Source organism: Seriola aureovittata, chromosome 13 (genome assembly GCF_021018895.1).
Source record: "Seriola aureovittata isolate HTS-2021-v1 ecotype China chromosome 13, ASM2101889v1, whole genome shotgun sequence".
Lineage (NCBI taxonomy): Eukaryota > Metazoa > Chordata > Actinopteri > Carangiformes > Carangidae > Seriola > Seriola aureovittata.
The window spans coordinates 607,249-630,000 of NC_079376.1; the positions used below are offsets into that span (position 1 = coordinate 607,249).

General features: G+C 43.8%; 1 protein-coding gene across 4 annotated transcripts in view; it reads right to left on the reverse strand.

Annotated features, from left to right (window-relative positions):
- LOC130180094 (neuronal PAS domain-containing protein 3) overlaps positions 1-22,752 on the reverse strand; it is a 283,412-nt gene that overhangs the window by 234,033 nt on the left and 26,627 nt on the right. The window contains exon 1 of one of the 4 annotated variants that reach the window (XM_056393437.1): positions 710-1,686. The exons of the other annotated variants lie outside the window; for them this stretch is intronic. The gene's annotated coding sequence lies outside the window, so the exon portion shown is untranslated. Of the gene's footprint in view, positions 1-709; positions 1,687-22,752 lie in introns of those variants that run through there. 4 annotated transcript variants of the gene reach the window in all.

Sequence of the window (22,752 nt, forward strand, 5' to 3'; positions counted from 1 at the left end):
ATAATAAATCATAATGTATAAATAAATATATCAAATATGTAGAAAATACAAGATTCAAGAAGTCTTTGTATCTACTTTACTTTAAGGGTTTCAAATCCACCTTAATAAAGTCAAATGTCTCCTTTAACAAAACCTAAAATATCACTCTAAAAGCAGATTTGTAAACAAGCCTTAACAAGGACCTACAGTCCACCTTAAATAAAAGACTAGAAGGCCACATGTTCCCTCTTTGCAGATGTAGATTGCAGTTTACCAAAAATCCTCCTTAACAAAGCTTGAATTTACTTTTGTGAAGGCCAGAAAGTCAAATACCACCTTAACAACAGGTGGGTAACAGACATTCCACCTTAACATGGCTTGATGCACATTAACAAGCATCTATTTTCTACCCTGAAGAAAAAAGTCCTTATATCTACTTTACCAAAAGTAAACAAAGCTTGAATTTATTTTCTAAAGGCCCATTTCTCTCTTATCAGAAAGTCAAATACCACCTTAAAACCTCACCCGGCCCGCCGGCCCGGTCACGACACAGTAACGGGTTCTGATCATGTTCTGAAGGAGTAATACATGTTTGTCAATACAGAAGTTAGATCGTTAGAGTCTCTACCACGCAAATATTCTGTTCATTTCGCGCTAACTTTAAGCACACAAATATGATTTATTAATATGTACCGGCATCATGTAGCAGCAGAGGGTAGAGACTGCCTACCTTTTAGCCCTGAAGAACTACGACTCTCCCGCCATTCCTCCATTATCTGTATTCCTTTAGTCCGTAGGTCCAGGGATCACAGGAATCACAAGGGTTCCTCAGAAAAGTATTCCAGGTTGTGAATATTGTCATGAGAAGTCCAAAGGAGACCAGCTGCTCCTCCCTCACTTCTGCTCCCCATCTCTCTCTCTCTCTCCCGGGCTCCTTCTGCGGCTGTGTTCGCGGGTCTTCGCGGGTCTTCGTGCGGCTGTGTTCGCGGGTCTTCGCGGGTCTTCGTGAGTCTTCGTGCGGCTGTTTTGGCGGGTCTGCCGCTGTTTTGGCGGGACTGTTATTGTTTGTTGGCTTTCTGACTACAAAATGGCGGCCTCCCTGTAACGATCGGCGCAGATTTCACTTCCGGGGCGTCAGGGGAAAACAGCGAGCGTTACCGAGCATAAGACGTAATGACGTGGCTCTCCGTCGGAAAAAGCCTGTTTTTTTCACAGCCTTTCTAACATGACGCTAGGTCGTAGATAGACGTCTCCCCTGACCAATCAGAGCAAACCTGGGGGGTGGGCACTTCAGAGCGAAGACCAATAGGCAGTGGGAGGTGTGTAAACAGCTGAGAGCCTGAAGCCTGAGCTGTACATGACAGACAGGGATCCGCTCTGGTTTCTTAGGCATCAAAATGCTTCAGTATGTTTTCTATCATATCGTATTATTAAAGCACATTTCTGAGAGGTTTATGAGCGCCAGTGAAATGAAGAATTAAGGCCTACTAAACTAAACTATTAGGCCTTACACAGGACAAGTGTTTTTGGATCTTTCTTATTGTTCCTGTATAAAGTAAATCCTGCTGGTAGTTATGTAATATGACTTTTTTTTTTTTTTTTACAGGTAATGACTATAAAATACAAAAGAATTCCACGTATGAGATGATGTAGTTTAGGTTGGGTTGTAGTCACGTGCAAAACAAGCACATTTTCAGAGACTACAATACATTAACTTTCAAATGAGGTCTCATAAGTGCATTTTGGCCGCACAGTTCTTCTGTTATGAGCTTATTACACTAACATATGCAAATGTGGCAAATCAGGTTTAAAACAGGTGGGCTGAAAGCAGGTCGGTAAGAGAAGCCTTGACTAGAAAGTCATTTCCACCTTAACAAAGACTTATATTCCACATTATCCTAAAGGTGGTACATCTACTTTCATAGACAGATAAATTCCACCTTAACAATGCTACAAATGATTATTTCAAAGGCTTAATTCACCTTTTAACAGAACTTCAAACTCCGCCTTAACTAACTGGTTAGACAAGACTGAAGGGATTATGTCTGTGTACGTCTCACATCCACCTTAACAAAGGTAGAATTCACTTTTCTAAAGGCCTCTTTTCTCTCAGCAAGTCAAACCTGTTACCACCTTAACAGCAAGTTGGTATCAGAACCGCACGGATTCACAACCACCCAGACATCCACACATTAGCACAGGCTGTGGTACACCTTAACAACGACCTGCAGTACATACCACCTTAAGCAAAAGAAGGATCAGATAACTGAGGTTGTGCTTTACCAACAGCCTCAAACCCACAAAACAACAATATACTTAGACGTGGATTAATAAGGGGTTAAAATTAAGTGGTATTGAGGATTAATCCGCCTCTGAAAGTAGTCCCCAGTAGCAGTGCTGCAGGTGGACTGTTGTGCAGTATTTTTGTGTCCTCATGTGGTCGTTTTCTTTCTCCCCCTCTCCTTCTTCTTTCTAATGTGTGTCATTACTCAAAGCGGCACTGACTGGAAGACGTACGCTCTCCGTACTCACCTGTTTACCCACAACACTGAGCCGCTTTACACCTTGATGCATAAACCCATGAATCAACAAACTCTCCTCCAAGTCCTCACAACACACACCTCCTCCCCTCCTCTCCTCACCTCTTCTCCTCTCCTCTCCTGACCCAGGTGCTTTTTGAAGGTCCTGTCACATTCCCAGTGTTTGACGTCATATGTGTGAGTGGGGGGATTAAAGTGAAAAAGCCCAAAGCATTCTGGGAGTGACTGAAAATCATGATTATGTGTTTTGAAACATCTTCAGCTAAAATTTAAAAGAAAACAGAAACAGAAAAGTAATAATATATTCTACAGTGATACTAATATAGTACTACTATTACTACTTTATGCTTCCACTGCACAATTACTGTGACTGCAGTGATGACCTCTGACCTCTGACCTCAGTGACTTCCCTTCAGTTTCATATGATCATATAATATTAATGTCCAACTGAATGTTTTAGGAATTCAAATATTATGAACGCTAAGAGGTGGAAAGATGGGGAAGGAAAGCCAACAAGAGAAGCAGGAGTGAAGCAGTTTTCAGTGTGTGTGTGTGTGTGTGTGTGTGTGTGTGTGTGTGTGTGTGTGTGGTGTGTGTGTGTGTGTGTGGCAGTTTCTTAATCTAATAGCATGCAGAGGAAATAGAGCAGAGCTGGACATCCTTGACACACACTGACTTAATACCAAGACCTAACACTTTATCATCTGCAGTACCTGGACATGCTGTCTGTGACTGCGTGTGACTGTGTGTGTGTGTGTGTGTGTGTGTGTGTGTGTGTGTGTGTGTGTGTGTGTGTGTGTGTGTGTGTGTGTGTGGCCCTGGGCGCTGTGAGGATGGGCAGTAGTTATTAACCTGCTGCCCAATTTCTGTCACGGCTGCTTTGTGGCTGAGAGCAGAGAAGTTGAGTGTGTGTGTGTGTGTGTGTGTGTGTGTGTGTGTGTGTGTGTGTGTGTGTGTGTGTGTGTGTCTACTGTGGAGGGAGTCTTCCTCAGTGAAGTTATTACCAGAGTCTACTCTCACAAATGACTGAATGAATACCACTGAAGGAAAGTGTGTTAAAGTTTCTCAGTGTATTTGTATGAACATGTGTAACACTGATCTGAATGTGACTGAGTTCAACTCTGTAACATAACTAAAAAATAAACCTGTATATAGTTTGTAGGAAGTTTAACCCATGGGTAGGTTAGTTTCACCAGTCAGTTAACTGTTAACAGAGCCTGAAGTATCAGTATTGTTGCTATGGTTACCTGTGGATTAAAGCTCCATCTTTTCTGCTTCTTCTGTGTTTTATTTGAAGTGTTGATCCATCAGAAGATATAAAAACCATCTCAGTGTAGTTTTACATCTCCTCTCTCAGGCTTCTCTCTGCAGCTCTAGTAACAACAGGTCGGTGAGCCAATCAGAAGAGAGGAGGCTCTGAGCCTCTCTTCTGATTGGCTGACTGTTTTCTGAGTGATCCAATAAAAATAAAGCAGTTTCAGGTAAAAACACTCAGAGAAACCAAATCCTGCAGGGTTTGGATGGTGGGTCCAGGTGGGCGGGGCTTGGTGACTGCTTTGTTGTGACATCACAAAGTTCCAGAAGTCCTGACGGCTGGTTTTAAGGCTCAGTTTCTGAATACAGGCTGTGTGCATTTCTCTGTGGACTGAGGCTTTGATACTTTCACAGTATTAATATAGAAGCTAGAGCTGATCTATAATCACACTACACATGGACACACACCTTTACACTGGAGGAGCTTTAAAATCCAGTCTTGACCAAATCTCATAGTCCATCTCTCATGGATGTTTGAGAGAATTGCAGCTTAATTAGCTTTCTTTTTTTTTTTTTTTAAATTACAAATTTCCTGAGAAGAAAAATGAAAATTTCATGACGTGTCGCAACGTTTTCATCGTTTCAAGAGGAACTGAAGTTTCTCTTGGACATCTACCATATATACTACATGGACCTTTAATAAAGCTTTAATAAACTGTTGACTATAACCATGTTGAGATCTAAGCATCCATCCTGCTTCATAAGTTTCAGCCCACATTTGTAGCTCATTATCTCTTTATGTAACATTAAGGCTGCAGTTTAATCCATTCAAAGGGATTCTGACCACCATCCAACCAGAACCAGAGTACAGCACTGTTTTTGACACGACTCTACGTGATACAATATGCTGCAGTGTTTGATCATCGGTCTTCTGCCAAACCCCCAGAGAAGAGAAAATACTTCATCTGAAGAGGATTCAAAACTCTGGGTATACATCTGACATGTATCATTCAGACCGTCTAACTTATGTGAATCCAGCCTGTCCACGGAGGTCTTCAAGCCCCTCCCCCCCTGAAAAAGTACCAATATTAGTTTTGATTTGCTGCTATTAATCATTTTGAAAGAAAAGCTGTCACACTTTTCAGACTGACAGAGATGAAACTCATTGATTCGAATGCAGATCTCAGGCAGGGGAAAAAAAGTTGAAGACTGTCAGTGTTATAAAGATTTAATCCCGAGCGCCTTTGTGAGTTTAGCCACACGAACATCGCAGATATATCAGTCTGGCTTTGAGCAAAACTATGTGTGTGTGTGTGTGTGTTTTGATGCTCCCATAACCATTACGTGCCACAATGGAGCAGAAAGGCTGCCGGTTTATCTTCTGATCAATGCTGTGAGCTGTCATCTCACACACACACACACACACACACACACACACACACACACACACACACACACACACACTTACTCGTACCCCCTCTCGTTCGCCCCATGCACACTCTCAAACACTCTCTTGCTTAAGCGTACGCACATGCACACATTTACTCAGACCCCTGCGGTGAAAACTGTAGTCATGTGGATTGCGATTGTGTGTGCTTTTCCCCTCAAACAGACTGTCAGGCTGTCAGGGTGAAACGTTCTGACAGGCTCGGCTGGAGGAAACTCAGCGGCATCATGGAGACCAGCGAGAGATTAAACCGCATAACAAATGTCCATTTACACTCCAAAGCCTCCGGTTAATGTTCACTTCATCTCAACTGATGTTCGACACCCGAGAACTCAACCGCCTCAACGCTCATTAACATCTGAATCATGACAGGTTAACATTTCTGTGTCTGATTATCAGAGTGCTCTGACCTTTGCTGTTCAGATTAGGAATATCTCCACAGGGATGGCGTTGGTGTAACGACCATCTTAACGCACACATCAGAACGCGTCAAAAGTTTCTATATTTAGATGTTGAATTTAAGAAGCCAAACTGCTGCTAACCAACCCATTGTTCACCCTGAACTAGCTGGTTAGCGGTTGTGACAGGGTTTGTGAACAGAAGACATCATTGTCAGCAAAGATTAGCGGCGAGCGGACAAACCTCCGAGAGAAGCGTCGAAGAGGTACGAAGATGTGGACTTTCAAAATAAAATCGAGGATAAAAAGAGGATGCAGAGTGACAGGCTTTGTATCCAGGCAACCACACACACAACTAATCAAGTGATCACATGATGGATTACCATTCTACCCAAAAAGATTGTCATGTGATCTTTGGGTCAGATCGCCCTGTACTGTAAGTTAAACTGGGGGTGGCCCAGTTTAACTTACAGTACAGGGCAAAGCTTTATGATCAGAGCTCAAGTCAAGTGTTCACAGTACGTGTCCAAAGTCTTTGAGGGAAAGTCAAGTCTCAAGTCGACTGTAATGTCTGTACAAGTATTATCAAGTCATGTCTCAGGTCTTGTCAAGAGAAGTAAAGTAAAGCTGTGTGTCAGGTCTAAAATACTGTCAAAGAAAGACTCAGATCAAGTCTCAAATCCTCAAAGGTAAGAAGTTTCAAGTCCTGGAGGGAAAATCGGGTCTAAAATAAATCAGTCAGAATAAGTCTCAGAGTTAGCTAAGAGCTAAGTTAACTGAGAAAAGTAAAAATCAAGACTCATGTTTTATGGAAACAACTCTGAAGTCCTTGAGGGCGAGACAAGTCTCAAGTGAATCAGTGAAAGTCTGAGTCAAATATCAAGTCCAAGTCCAATTAAGGGAAATCTCAAGTCCAGCCTCAAGTCCTTATAAGAAATTTCAGTTTCAAGTAAATTAAGAAAAGTAAAAGTCAAGAATTTTGAAGGTTTCTGCTTTGACGTGTCAAACCAGGTTCAGTGTTGAGGCTTCAGCAGCCGGGACAAAGTCCAGTCCTCAGTCCTCGTTACTGTCACTCAGCTCTCAACTCAAAGGTCTGGTTCTTTCACGCTAAAGCAAGTTTTAAACCTGCGTTCACTGAGGGAGCAGATGATCCGTCAGATAGACACACACCTCTGATATATTATCAGCACACAGGGAGACGTGGTCATCTGATTGGACAGGTGTTTGTCTCACCCTGAGGAATATAAGTCCTTTCAGCTCTGCTTTGGTCTCCACCACCTGCTCCGATCAGAGACAGCTGTATTAAAACCTCAGTAGCTGTATTACCTCCATGAACAGGCTCAGAGGCAACAGAAGTGTGTGGAAAGACTCGGAGGAGAGAACTGATCCCTGCATCGCTTCACAGCGACTCGGAGTAAAACTAAAGCTAAACCACGCAACCGAGAGAACGTCACAAGAGCTGATGTATAAATGTTTTCCTAAAGTGGTGGGAGCACGTCGTCCTGAAACTAGGACACCCTCCGCCACCGGAGAGGCTTCAAACGGCTGCACACACACCTCTCTTCACTCTCCCACAGTCGCTCTCTACATCTGTTCCAAAACTGCGATTCACACACGAGCCGACGTCAGTCCAGAAGTGCTTCTTTGCAATTAATCTACACTGTTCAACACACACACACACACACACACACACACACACTCACACACTCACACACTCCTATCACGTTGCGAGTGCTGCTGCAGACTCACCAGGTGGAGAGTTTGCCTTACAGCGGTGGGGAACGCCGCCAACGCTCGGCGTCCCTTTAAGATCTTCTGCCTCAATCTGTCGCTTTCCTTTAAAGGGGAAGGAGGGAGTTAAAATCCCCACAGTGCCCCCGCTTCATCGAACGATAATAATAACTTTAGCTTTAGTTCAGCTGAAAGTTACTCAGAGAGAGGCGGGAAAACATCCCTCATACCTCATCAATCCGACTTTCTGGAGACACTGAACGAGACCCTGGAAACTGATGTCGCATTGCTTGTATTAGTCTTCTCCAATGGATCAATAACCAACATTATATAACTTACAGATCTGCCTTAATAATGGGAACTCATTCCGTTTGGACCAGGTAACAGTATGAGAGCTGAACCAGCTCACAGTCACACCTGAAGACCTGGTGCTGCAGATTATTGCTCCGACCACAAGACTACTTCCTGGTTTTAAAACACGTTCAATGCGGTGAATGGTCATGTGACGTGTGTTTTCAGGTGTGTCAGTCTGGATGGATCATTTTCATTTGAAAGAAAAACCCTCCTACATTTCCCATAATGCAACTCAACATCCTCTTCCTCTTTTGTTCGACATTCCCTGGAAGATAAAACGTTTAAATAACATTCAAACGTCTATAAATCCGTGTGAGGCACCTCTGAACTACATATGGAAATATAGCTTTTCTGGAGCTTTCAGTTACATCCCATGATCTTCATAAGCAGATGGAGTTTACACAGAAATTACCGATTTCCATTGATTTTCTTTCTGATGAAGACCATGTGATGTGATCCAAAGCTCCAGAACAGATCCTAAAGAGACCTTGTGGTATGATTGTTTTCTGCTGCTGTTTCCAAATTAAAAAATGAACTTTGACTGTGTTTAAAACTTCAACAAGACATTTGTGAACGTGAATATCTGTGTAGAGGATGCTGGTTCAGGTCAGACCGATGTGTCTGGTGATAAACTACCTCCACTTACATGACTGATATTCAAATGAAGCTCTGCTTTGGTATCAGTGTCACTTTAAATGTGCCGGTATCAAGGCTTGTATGGTAATTTTCCAGATGATTCCCGGCCCTGCTCCTCTGTAACAGCACCGAGGGTCTGAATCTGTTTAATGTCTAAACAAGCGGCAGGCAGCTCGAGGTCAGAGGAGTGAGGCGAGGAGGAGGCCGAGGGAAGCTGTAAAACGCTGTAAAAATAAACGCTTCAAAGCGGACGTAAACAAACTGTCAGCTGTAATAAAGAGAGCAGGCGCTCGGCCGCTGAAACCTGCAGCCGCTCACACAGCAGACGGACGGGAGCGAGGACGCTCAGTTGCAGCTGCGCTTTAACCAGGAAGAACCTGAACCGCAGCTTTCTGACAGGCTGAGCCACATATGGAGGAATTTAAAATATACATATAAATATATATATATATACCTATGCTCCCATATAAACATACTTTAATGTATAAAGCTATGTTTATACTAAGCATCAACCTCCGAGGCTGAAACATGAAGAAGAACCAGGAGCTGCAGTTCCTCTAACGACCACTAGAGTCTGGCTCCAACAGTGAGTCAGTCCCCATAGACTCCCATGTTAAAATGTCCAACTTTACAGCAGAAATAAACATGTTTACAGCCTGGTACAGAAACTGTTCTGGTCTCTAGAGCTAATTTCGTCCTTCACCTGTTTATATAACTCACCTGTTCACATGACAAACCGACATGCACCAAAGTCTCAGCTCCACACAGGCCCCTCCTCTTTCACTATTTTTGGATTAGTTGGGAGTTAGGGGCGGAGTCAGACACGGAATAAGAGGCGTATTTTAGTGGTGGTCTGCAGGTCACCACAGTCCACATGTGGTCTCATGGTCTCAAACACATGGGACAGGATCCTGGAGACTCTGGAGACCCTGACCCGTCTGCTCCCTGAAGGCTTTGTCTGAGTGCTTCACTCTTTCCTTTATTTTTTAATTATTCATTTATTTCCATTTATCCATCCATTTATTTACTTTTCCACTGTTTTGAATGTATGTTTGTATATTTGTAAATACGTAGTTTATATTGTCATTATATATCTGTAGCTTCAATAACTAAAACACCACGACTGTGTGCTGTGATTATACAGTACATGAATATGATCTGAAGAATATCAATAATGTTTTATCTCATTAAATTTACAGAAAACACCAAACTTAAAAAAAGTAACAACGTGAATCTTCATCAACAATTACTGCATCATTTAATTTATTCTATCAATGTATGAACAAGATTCATTTGTGACTGTGCCTGACGGTCAGAACAACAGAAACTGGAGTTAATACAAATTAATTTGCACATTATTGAACATTGATAGGATCATTCAGCTCTGATCAGCTACTGGGGATATTTTTAATACCTGGTAAATAGATAATATATGATGTATAACGTCCTTATAATAATAAGATGTAATATGTTTTACATGTGCCTGTGTACATGTATGAATATCTTTATAATTCTGTAATAAAGGAGGATCTGCTTCTGATCTGACACTGTTATATTATTTACATCATGTAGATCATGTAGCAACGCGCTAACACCTCCGCGGTTGAGAGTTCGATTCCCTCTCTGTCTTCGGGGCCCTGCAGCATCTGCACAGAACCACAACTTTACAAAACTGTGTCAGAAAGTAAAGGATGAAATAAGTTTTGTGAAACGTTGAGTCATCGCGCGACAGACGGAGACGATCGACAATCACAAAGTCAATTTCTCAGACAATTTCCAAAGTTAAAAAAAAAAGGCTCCCAGACAAAAAGAAAAGAAGTGTAATACAAATGCCAATAAAACAAACAAGAGCAGACATGAATTCAAAACAAGATTACACAAACACGGATAGAACCAAATAATAAAAAAACAAATTGAAACAGGTAAAAACAATTTACTTAAATTAAAAAAATGTAAAGTCGTCTTTTCTTGAAACAACAAGGTGTCGGTTTAATGAGGCGACAAAACACACGTTTAATTGAAGAGGTTTCGTTTAATAAATGCTAGCTGCAGGAAAGTAATATGATGCTTAAACACACAAGGCTGCGTGTACAACACACACACACACACACACACACACACACACACACACACACACACACACACACACACACACACAGTTTCGCAGTCTGTCTGAATCCAGCTCAACTGTTTTGACAAAATGCTGCTAATGGAACGAAGAGGAGCATCGTCTCTCCTCCTCCTCCTCCTCCTCCTCCTCCTCCCACCAAAAACAAATTAATTTTTTCTCCACTCGCTGATTAAAAATGTACCTACCACATGCGGCTCTGAGCCGTGTGCAACAGGAGCCCAGTATGCAAATCTCACCCTTTTTAAGACTTATCTACATATCAAATATTCTCCAGGCTGCACAAACTCCCAGATATTGTACGCTGCTGACCGAAGGCTTGTGCGCTCCTGAGTGTGTGTGTGTGTGTGCACAGCTTCAGTCAGAGAGTGTGTGTGTTAGTGTGTGTGTGTGTGTGATTCTCAGTCAGATGGTAGCTGCAGACAGTGGTGTGTCTGAGTGAGCTCTCATGTTTATCAAAGAGAAGCAGTTATATCTGAGAGCGCTGGATGGCCTTGTGCTGCCAAAGCTAATCACACCGACGGGTCTGCGTGTGTGTGTGTGTGTGTGTGTGTGTGTGTGTGTGTGTGTGTGTGTGTGTGTGAGAGAGAAACAAGCTTGTTATTGCGCTGAGAGGTTAGGTGGCACAAGTAGAAGTAGGGGCAACGAGTGAGAGGTGTGTGCACGTGTATTTCTGAATGTATACGTGTGTGTGTGTGCACGTGTATCTCTGTGTTTGTGTGTGTGTGTGTGCGCACACGTGTGTATCATACCAATGATTAAGTGATTATGTTATATTACATTTTGGAGTGTGTTTCTGAGAGTCTGAGCTGTGAGATGTTAAAACCTGCAGGAGGCTGAGAATCAGCTGCTGTCGGCTGAATGTGAATCAGTTCGTTCTGTTTGTTTGTGCGGCGACGTCTGGACTCCACGCCACGCCACGCCACGCCACGCCACGCCACGCCACGCCAACAAGCTCCAGCACAGCGCCTCAGTGAGTCCGCAGAGCGGGAACCTGAGAGGCGACGGTCAGGAAGGACAATCTGACAGAACACACCACGCAGCGGCCGTGGGTTAGAGTCCGACCCTTTGCTGCATGTCCTCCCCTCTGTCTCTCTCTCTCTCTCTCTCTCTCTCTCACTAATCTATCAGAATAAAGGCTGTATATATAATGTATGTTGATTATCCTCACTACATGTTCACCTCCTTTTTATCTATTGAATTTGATTTATTATTAATTTACATGTTTGTGGCTCGTCTGGTGCCTTTGTTTCTGTAGCTGTGTCGTGGCTCCTGTCTGGTGGGTCGGGGCGACCGGCCTTAAAGGGTTATTTTAACATGTTATTTATTATTTATTTATTGATTTATTGATTTTTTTTTTTTTTTTACTGATTTTATTTTATATTATTTCTCTCTCTCATTATCTTAGATGTTTTATGCTGCGTTTTCTCAGCTGCTCTGTGTTTTTGAAAATTCAATAAATAAAATGTTAAAAAAAAAAAAAAAAAGGCAAAAATGCCCCAAAAAGAAAAACTTTTTTTAATTTAAACAAAAGGCCGTTTTACTGTCGTCCAGCACAGAATAACAGACGGACAACATCCATGCTGTGAATGAACTGGACTAACTAGCATGGCTAGCCGCTAGGCCGGGGTCGATACCTGGTGACAGAGAACAGTGGCTCCAAACCTGCGGGCCGTGAAATCATCTGCAAAACTATTTAACAACAATTTCAACAGAACAATTTTAGTGAAAATAATCATTAATTGGTAATTATTAAAGACTATAACTGTGATAAGCCAATGTTTGATCGATCTAAGGAGGCGTGATTTGCCCTGGGCCGTCAGTGGGAAAGGTTGGGAACCGGTGAAACAGATTATCTTGATATTTTCCACCACATGAAATAATTTTCATCATATTGAGTTTTATAAAACTCGTTAAGCGTGACTGTCGGATCGTCTGATGTGAAGGTTTTGCAGCTTGTCCAAAGTTCGACAGCGAGCTGTAATTCATTCAAGAGCTGTTGAGATTTCACAGCGTTGGACCGACACACACACACACACACACACACACACACACACACACACACACTCCCCTCTGTAAAGCCACATCACTAATGCGCCTAAAAAAACAGATGCATGTAAATAAAAGTGTTTCACCATCCCAGCGACACACCTGCTCTCAAACATCCAGCTGTCAACTTTCAGCCGAGCCAACTTTCCTATTAGGCGCTGGTCCAACACAACACGAGTACGCGGCTCCACCGGATCATGAGTTCTGGTGAAAGTCCCCTCACATCTCATCATGGCCCTGCACCCTTTCCTGAGTGGGAGCCAATTAAACAGATGAGTTGTGAACACAAATGAAATATCTTTACCACATAAGACTATCACAGAGGACGATCAGTCATGTCGGAGCCCGCGAGCTTCTTAATTAAAAACCAAGGAATGCAAACGGAGCCTTGTGAGACGGTTCTTCGGCAGCCGTCGCTCCCTCCCGCCCAAACCCAAAGTCTTTTGAAGCAAACCAGCTCCCTCAAATTCCATTAGTCTGTTTTGTATTAAAAAAAATAAGAAAAGTGGGAATCAAACCGTTAAACAATGCTCTCCTTGGGTAGCAGAACTTCAATCGCCTCCCCTCGCCCCTCATTCAGCTCGGCTAGCGTGGCTGGCTAATTAGTTTCTGTTGAAAGGCTCCTAATTAAATTGGCCTAATGTGAAGGCCCAGGCTGCGAAACAGAAGAACATCAGTCTGACGGCAAGAAAAATGTGTGTGAAACATTCTGAACTCTGACTCCTTCACCAAACAACCTGCAACTTCTCGTCTGTTTTCTTATTTATCTTTCCTCTTGTCTTCGTCTCCAGGTTCCTTGAGTTTCTTCAAGTGTTGATTTTGGGTTTAGTAACTAATGGATCCTGACTTCCTGCATTTCTGAAAAACCAAACAAACAAAAGAAACTAAGAATATGTCAGATAGATTCACCTCCGCGTGGTCGTATCCCTCCGCCGCTCAGACTAGTTCCAGGTTGCATCCCTGTTTATCCAGAGGCAGAGAGAGTATGAACCATCTGTGTGAAGTCATCAGTAACTGCTGCTTTGTGAGGTCACTGTGACCTTGACCTTTGACCTTTGACCACCAAAGTCTAATCAGTTCGTCCTTGAGTCCGATGATATAATCAAACACATACAGAGAACGTCTGACTCGTTTCTCTGATTGTGCAAAAACACAAACAATATTCACACACAAACACAGACTGTTGGGGTCATTACAAAACACACACACTCTCTCACACACACACACACATTCCCACGACACACACACACACACACACACAGACACACACACACACACACACACACACACACACACACAGACACACACACACACATTCCCACGACACACACACACACACACTCTCTCACACACACACACATTCCCACGACACACACACACACACACACACACACACACACACACACACACACACTCTCTCACACACACACACATTCCCACGACACACACACACACACACACACACACCTTGTTTCAGTCATTCCCACAAGAAAACAGTACGATACAAAAACACTCACATCTTGTTTAGTCATTCCTACACACTTACACCATCTACCCATAATGCTTCTCTTCCCTCTATATGCCTTAAGTGCCCCCCCCCCCATCTGCTAATAGGAACCAATTAGTCCCCATTGTCCCCTCTCCCAGCAAAAGAGCATTATGGGAATTCCCCCTACTTAACACCTTTCCTTTTCTAAACAGGCACCCAATTAGACGCCTAAAGGACAAAGAGACAGAGGACAAGTGGGGGCCTCGAGGGGCGGGGACGGAGGGACAGTGGGGTGAAGTGTGTGTGTGTGTGTGTGTGTGTGTGTGTGTGTGTCAGTTCAGTCCAAGCTGTCAAAGAAAAGCTGAATAAAAAACTGTTTATCGCACAATTGAAAAAACATTATTTTATCGTCTCATTATGACAAACAAGTCGCCTGAAGAAACCACTACACACCACATGTGGATTAATCCGCCACTGAAAATAGTCCCCAACAAATGCTCTACTTCCTCCTGCTTCTCTGATAAAACAAACATAGTGAGCAGGTGTTTTCTCTCTTCTGATTGGCTGACTGTTTTCTGAGTGATCCAATAAAAATAAAGCAGATTTCAGGTAAAAACACTCAGAGAAACCAAATCCTGCAAGGTTTGGATGGTGGGTCCAGGTGGGCGGGGCTTGGTGACTGCTTTGTTGTGACATCACAAAGTTCCAGAAGTCCTGACGGCTGGTTTTAAGGCTCAGTTTCTGAATACAGGCTGTGTGCATTTCTCTGTGGACTGAGGCTTTGATACTTTCACAGTATTAATATAGAAGCTAGAGCTGATCTATAATCACACTACACATGGACACACACCTTTACACTGGAGGAGCTGTAAGAGTTCATCCACCAATCAGGGGTCTGTTTTCACAAACTGGACACTGAGGGGTCGTGTCATCAGATTTCAGCAATAGAAGAAAATTTAAACACCAAGATAAGAAATATCATGATCGACGTGTCACACATCGTGTTCCCGCCCCCTGACGTCTGTAGCTCCTCCTCTCCACATAGTAATGAACAAAACAAGCCGACACTGTGAAGAGAGAGTCCTGCTGGACACACAACACTTACTTTCTCACCAGGCTAGAACACACACACACACACACACACACACACACACACACACACACACTCACACACACAAAAAGGATCACAGAAACACACACAACAGAGCGGTGACGGTTTTTCCCATGACAGCATGGGAATTCCTCTGCTCAGGAGTCACTGCTCAGTGTGAGACAGAGAGAAAGTGTGTGTGTGTGTGTGTGTGTGTGTGTGTGTGTGTGTGTGTGTGTGGTGTGTGTGTGTGTGTGCGTGTGTGTGTGTGTGTGTGTGTGTTAAAACAGCCAGGGGGGCTGGCCCTGAAGTGGCCCGCTCTCTGGAGAGACGCTGTCTGCTTTGTTCCTTTAATCTACAGAGAGAGAGAGGTAGAGAGAGGTTAGCTTGGGTGAATGTGCTGCTTCTGTCTCTCTCCTCTCTCTGCACTAACAGACCTGCACCATTCAGTCAGTCTATACAGCTGCGATGCTACATATGTGGGGGATGGGTTCATTCAGACGTATATGGTTCTGTATGGTTCTGGTGGACAGTGTGAGGTCGACCGACAGCTGCAGTGGCGCAGGTGAAGATGCTAAAGATGCTAATCTGTTTTCAGGGAGACGTTGAGATTGATGTTAGTGTCTGTGTGTTGAGTGTGCAGGTGCAGTCAGGGCGTGGTTAGCTTAGCTTAGCATAAAGAGTGGAACCGGGGGGGGGCTTAATCTTGTTTGTTTTCATCAATATTGAAACAAAAAACTGCTTCTTGTTGAGTCTTGTCGTCATGGCGAGGCTGCCAGGTTTGGTACCAAACTCTGAGGTTGTGTTTTATTTTGAAAACTTTAGGGTTGTGTTTTATTTTGAAAACTTTAGGGTTGTGTTTTATTTTGAAAAATCTGGGTTTGTGTTTTATTTTTAAACCTCTGGGGTTGTGTTTTATTTTGAAAACACTGAGGTGGTGTTTTATTTTGAAAACACTGAGGTGGTGTTTTATTTTGAAAGCTCTGGGTTTGCGTTTTATTTTGAAAACTCTTGCGTTTTATTTTGAAAACTCTGGGGTTGCGTTTTATTTTGAAAACACTGGGTTTGCGTTTTATTTTGAAAACTCTGGGGTTGCGTTTTATTTTGAAAACTCAGGGGTTGTGTTGTAGTCTGGACAGAAACTGAGACGTCTGTAAACGATGAGGTCACAGCCAGTCTCTCCTGATTGGCTGTCATCAGCCTGGACTACCAGTGGTGAAAACAACATGATGATCACTGACCTTGTTGTCTTTGCTAGCAGCTGTTGTTCACTTACATTCAGAGGAGACAATGTACTTCCTGTTTACACCGGCTCGCACATGCTCAGTGTAGGTGACTGCTGAGGTATGTGTGTGTCTTCAGGTGTGACAGTCTGAACGGAGATTGTTTACGTTTGAAACCGCCGCTTGAAAATGAAAATGTGGGGTGAGAGGAAGGAAGTGACCTCTGGTTTGATTTTTCCATCACCAGCTAACTTTGTCCCAGGTGGTGAAATTTTCCACCTCAAATGAACACAGCCAATCGTGTTGTGGCTAGAACTCAACCGCAGCTGGAAACAACCACATCAGCGTCATCGCCGAAACCATATCAGCATATTCTCCCGGTTTCCTCCCCTGTGAGTTTAATTGTCCGGCTAACAGACGTACACAGCAGCACAGACACCAGCTCCTCACAGCAAACAGATACAGCTGCTGAAAACATTTGGATATCACGTTTATTCCAGCTATTTTTCTTCTTTAAAGTGTGTCTGCTCAGAGCTGATCCAGCAGCTCTCCCTCCTCCACACTGTACTTCCACAGCAGGAGCCATTATTCATCATTTACAGTAAAAAGTAAGTGAGCCCATTAATAACACACAGACTGGTTTATACTGTTCTGTGCTGCTTTATAAACTGGGTGACAGAGAGGGGATGTATGCCCAGCTCTGCTCTACTGTCCCTGCCAGCAGCGACACACACACACACACACATACACCCATATATGTACACACACACACACACACACACACACACACACACACACACACACACACCACACACACACACACACACACTCACACACACAAAAAGGATCACAGAAACACACACAACAGAGCGGTGACGGTTTTTCCCATGACAGCATGGGAATTCCTCTGCTCAGGAGTCACTGCTCAGTGTGAGACAGAGAGAAAGTGTGTGTGTGTGTGTGTGTGTGTGTGTGTGTGTGTGTGTGCGTGTGTGTGCGTGTGTGTGTGTGTGTGTGTGTGTGCGTGTGTGTGCGTGTGTGTGTGTGTGTGTGTTAAAACAGCCAGGGGGGCTGGCCCTGAAGTGGCCCGCTCTCTGGAGAGACGCTGTCTGCTTTGTTCCTTTAATCTACAGAGAGAGAGAGGTAGAGAGAGGTTAGCTTGGGTGAATGTGCTGCTTCTGTCTCTCTCCTCTCTCTGCACTAACAGACCTGCACCATTCAGTCAGTCTATACAGCTGCGATGCTACATATGTGGGGGATGGGTTCATTCAGACGTATATGGTTCTGTATGGTTCTGGTGGACAGTGTGAGGTCGACCGACAGCTGCAGTGGCGCAGGTGAAGATGCTAAAGATGCTAATCTGTTTTCAGGGAGACGTTGAGATTGATGTTAGTGTCTGTGTGTTGAGTGTGCAGGTGCAGTCAGGGCGTGGTTAGCTTAGCTTAGCATAAAGAGTGGAACCGGGGGGGGGGCCGCTCAAAAGTTCACTGATTAACATGTTTACTCTTGTTTGTTTTCATCAATATTGAAACAAAAAACTGCTTCTTGTTGAGTCTTGTCGTCATGGCGAGGCTGCCAGGTTTGGTACCAACTCTGAGGTTGTGTTTTATTTTGAAAACTTTAGGGTTGTGTTTTATTTTGAAAACTTTAGGGTTGTGTTTTATTTTGAAAAATCTGGGTTTGTGTTTTATTCTGAAAATTCTGAGGTGGTATTTTATTTTTAAACCTCTGGGGTTGTGTTTTATTTTGAAAACACTGAGGTGGTGTTTTATTTTGAAAACACTGAGGTGGTGTTTTATTTTGAAAGCTCTGGGTTTGCGTTTTATTTTGAAAACTCTTGCGTTTTATTTTGAAAACACTGGGTTTGCGTTTTATTTTGAAAACTCTGGGGTTGCGTTTTATTTTGAAAACTCTGGGGTTGCGTTTGATTTTGAAAACTCAGGGGTTGTGTTGTAGTCTGGACAGAAACTGAGACGTCTGTAAACGATGAGGTCACAGCCAGTCTCTCCTGATTGGCTGTCATCAGCCTGGACTACCAGTGGTGAAAACAACATGATGATCACTGACCTTGTTGTCTTTGCTAGCAGCTGTTGTTCACTTACATTCAGAGGAGACAATGTACTTCCTGTTTTACACCGGCTCGCACATGCTCAGTGTAGGTGACTGCTGAGGATGTGTGTGTCTTCAGGTGTGACAGTCTGAACGGAGATTGTTTACGTTTGAAACCGCCGCTTGAAAATGAAAATGTGGGGTGAGAGGAAGGAAGTGACCTCTGGTTTGATTTTTCCATCACCAGCTAACTTTGTCCCAGGTGGTGAAATTTTCCACCTCAAATGAACACAGCCAATCGTGTTGTGGCTAGAACTCAACCGCAGCTGGAAACAACCACATCAGCGTCATCGCCGAAACCATATCAGCATATTCTCCCGGTTTCCTCCCCTGTGAGTTTAATTGTCCGGCTAACAGACGTACACAGCAGCACAGACACCAGCTCCTCACAGCAAACAGATACAGCTGCTGAAAACATTTGGATATCACGTTTATTCCAGCTATTTTTCTTCTTTAAAGTGTGTCTGCTCAGAGCTGATCCAGCAGCTCTCCCTCCTCCACACTGTACTTCCACAGCAGGAGCCATTATTCATCATTTACAGTAAAAAGTAAGTGAGCCCATTAATAACACACAGACTGGTTTATACTGTTCTGTGCTGCTTTATAAACTGGGTGACAGAGAGGGGATGTATGCCCAGCTCTGCTCTACTGTCCCTGCCAGCAGCGACACACACACACACACACATACACCCATATATGTACACACACACACACACACACACACACACACACACACACACACACACACACACACACACACACACACACACACACACACAGTGCCTCTCCTGAGCCAGGCCCTCCGGAGGAAATGCCAGAGGCGCTGAGAGATGGAAAGTCTCGCTGCCACTTCAGTTCAACCATTCAGCCCATTTGAACCAGTCACTTTCAATTCTGACTCTCCAGTTTGTCCAACAAGGTTCAATTCAGCCGCTCGGGTTCGTCTTTTATTCAGAGAGAGTTTTGGACTTCGATCCATGAAAAGAAGAGATGTGACCAGAAATGAAAGAGGGAGAGAGAAACATGGAGGACGATGTGCAGCAGCGTGAAGATTAAACTCTCTTCAGAAACGAGGAGCTGCAGCTCTGGATCATGTGATCATTTCACATTCAAACAATCCCAGTTCCACCAGTACCTCAGCTGCTCTGGTTTGACTGGTAATAATAACTTCACTGAACTGATGGCTCACTGTTCATTCACTCATTTACAAGCGAGGCCACCTGGGGTTGGGCGTCTTGCCAGGGTGTCAGGTGGAGCCAGGGATCGAACCGCCAACTGCCAGGGAGGTTCGTAAGTCGAGTCAAATGGCGAGCCGTCACAGGAGCGGCCGAACAAGATGGCCGACTGTTCCTACCCTCAGATACAAGCCGTGTAATCGTCATGGTAACAATAATACAACCTGTAGGAGCGTGCCAGCTTTGCCACGCCCACCTGTAGGACCCCTGTACTTTAACTCCCTGAGCACCTAACCTGCCTTCACATTAAAACCTTTATTATGGTTTGAGTCCGACCTGTCCGACGTCCAAAACCGAGGTTTGTGAGGTCACCGTGACCTTCCCCTTTGACCCCCAAAATCTTTCCGAAGTTCCATTAAGGTACTGAGGTATCGTGTCCGGGAGAACGGGACGGACGGACGGACAGACAACCTGAAAACAAAATGGCTGCTGCTCTGACTGTCGCCGTCACAGAGGAATAAAAATGTTTAATGTGCTTCTCTCCAAACGTTAATCTCCCTCTGAAATGTGTCAGACCAGCAGCAGATCAGCCATGTGTGAACATCACTTGACAATTAAACATATAAAAAGTAAAGTGTTGTGTATCTTTCTATCTGTAAAACAGCAGAGACTGAGGACGTCTGACTCAACAGCATCAAACCAGTCTCACCAGTAACTGGGAGTTCATTGCTCCAGTCGGACCAGTGAGTGTGACAGCGATGACAGCACATCATTTCAGATAGAGAGATTCACTCTCACAGAGAGGACGAGCGAGGCAGGGAGAGGCAGAGAAAGAGGGAGAGAGAGAGAGTATGGATTAAGGCCTCCCGGTGGAATTCCCACTCATTTTCTCTGTGGAGCGAAACAGAGAGATGGAGGGATGGAGGGAGGGTTAGTTTCTTATCTCTTCATTTGACACCAGAGAGAGTCTCTTTCTGTCTGTCTGTCTCGCTCGCTCTGCCGCCGCTCTCTCCCTCCCGCTCACGTTCCATAATCTTCTTTTCTTTTCTTTCTCCCTGCGTCTTTCTCAGTCCATTTATCTCTTCATCCTTCGATCTCTCTCTTTCCACCTCGCTCTCGTCTCCTTCTGTCTAACTTTAACCGCTCAGACTTCTCTCCAGATTTAAATTTTCATTTCACATCCATCTCTTTTTCAGCTTGACTTTCCCCTATTTTGTTCTCTAACTCTTTCCACCACTTTTTTTCTGACTTCCCTTTTCTCCTTCTTTCCCCCATTTTCCCTCCGTCTTCATCAAAAACACAGATCTTCATCCTTCCATCCGTCTGTTTCTGTCCATCCGTTCATCATCCTTCCATCTGTTCACAAATTTCATTTTAAATAAGCCAATAGATCCATTTACAGCAGCCACAGTATTTACGTCTCTACATTTACTGACACTTCACTTCACTTCACTTCACTTCACTTCACTTCACTGACACATCAATTCACTGACACTTCTCTTCACTGACTCTTCACTTCACTGACACTTCAATTCACTGACACTTCACTCCACTGACTCCTCACTTCACTGACACTTCAATCCACTGACTCTTCACTTCACTGACACTTCACTTCACTGACATTTCAATTCACTGACACTTCAATTCACTGACACTTCAATCCACTGACACTTCTCTTCACTGACTCTTCACTTCACTGACACTTCAATTCACTGACACTTCACTCCACTGACTCTTCACTTCACTGACACTTCAATCCACTGACACTTCAATTCACTGACACTTCACTCCACTGACTCTTCACTTCACTGACACTTCACTTCACTGACATTTCAATTCACTGACACTTCAATTCACTGACACTTCAATCCACTGACACTTCAATTCACTGACACATCAATTCACTGACACTTCTCTTCACTGACTCTTCACTTCACTGACACTTCAATTCACTGACACTTCACTCCACTGACTCTTCACTTCACTGACACTTCAATCCACTGACACTTCAATTCACTGACACTTCACTCCACTGACTCTTCACTTCACTGACACTTCACTTCACTGACATTTCAATCCACTGACACTTCAATTCACTGACACTTCAATCCACTGACACTTCAATTCACTGAAACTTCACTCCACTGACACTTCACTTCACTGACACTTCAATTCACTGACACTTCACTTCACTGACACTTCATTTCACTGACACTTCAATTCACTGACATTTCAATTCACTGACACTTCACTGACACTTCACTCCACTGACTCTTCACTTCACTGACACTTCACTTCACTGACATTTCAATTCACTGACACTTCAATTCACTGACACTTCAATTCACTGACACTTCAATTCACTGACACTTCACTTCACTGACACTTCACTTCACTGACACTTCAATTCACTGACACTTCACTTCACTGACACTTCATTTCACTGACACTTCAATTCACTGACATTTCAATTCACTGACACTTCACTTCACTGACACTTCACTGATACTTCACTTCACTGACACTTCAATTCACTGACTCTGCACTTCACTGACACTTCAATTCACTAAAATTCCACTTCACTGATATTCCACTTTACTGACACTTCAGTGAAGGTCCAATTCATCAACACTTCATTTCACTTACACTTCACTGACATTTCATTGATGCCCGTGACTTTACTGACACTTCACTTCCTTGACTCTTGATTCACATACAGTTCCATTCACTGACACTGAACATGAATGGAGTGGATGAGGAGAGATGATGAAATAAACGTAGAGAGGAGAAAGATGGAGGAGAGGTGGATGAAGACGCAGCTGTGGGAGGAGAGAGAGGGAAGGGAGGAGAGAGAGGGAAGGGAGGATGACGGATGGAGGGAGGAGAGAGAGGGAAGGGAGGAGAGAGAGGGAAGGGAGGAGAGAGAAGGAAGGGAGGAGAGAGAGGGAAGGGAGGAGAGAGAGGGAAGGGATGAGAGAGAGGGAAGGGATGAGAGAGAGGGAAGGGATGAGAGAGAGGGAAGGGAGGATGACGGATGGAGGGATGAGAGAGAGGACGAGTGTTATTTAAATGTAAATAAACAGGAGTCGTCTTTATCAGAGGAAAGTTGGCGGAAGCTCTTATCTGCTGCTGGAGGCCTGATTCACTGCT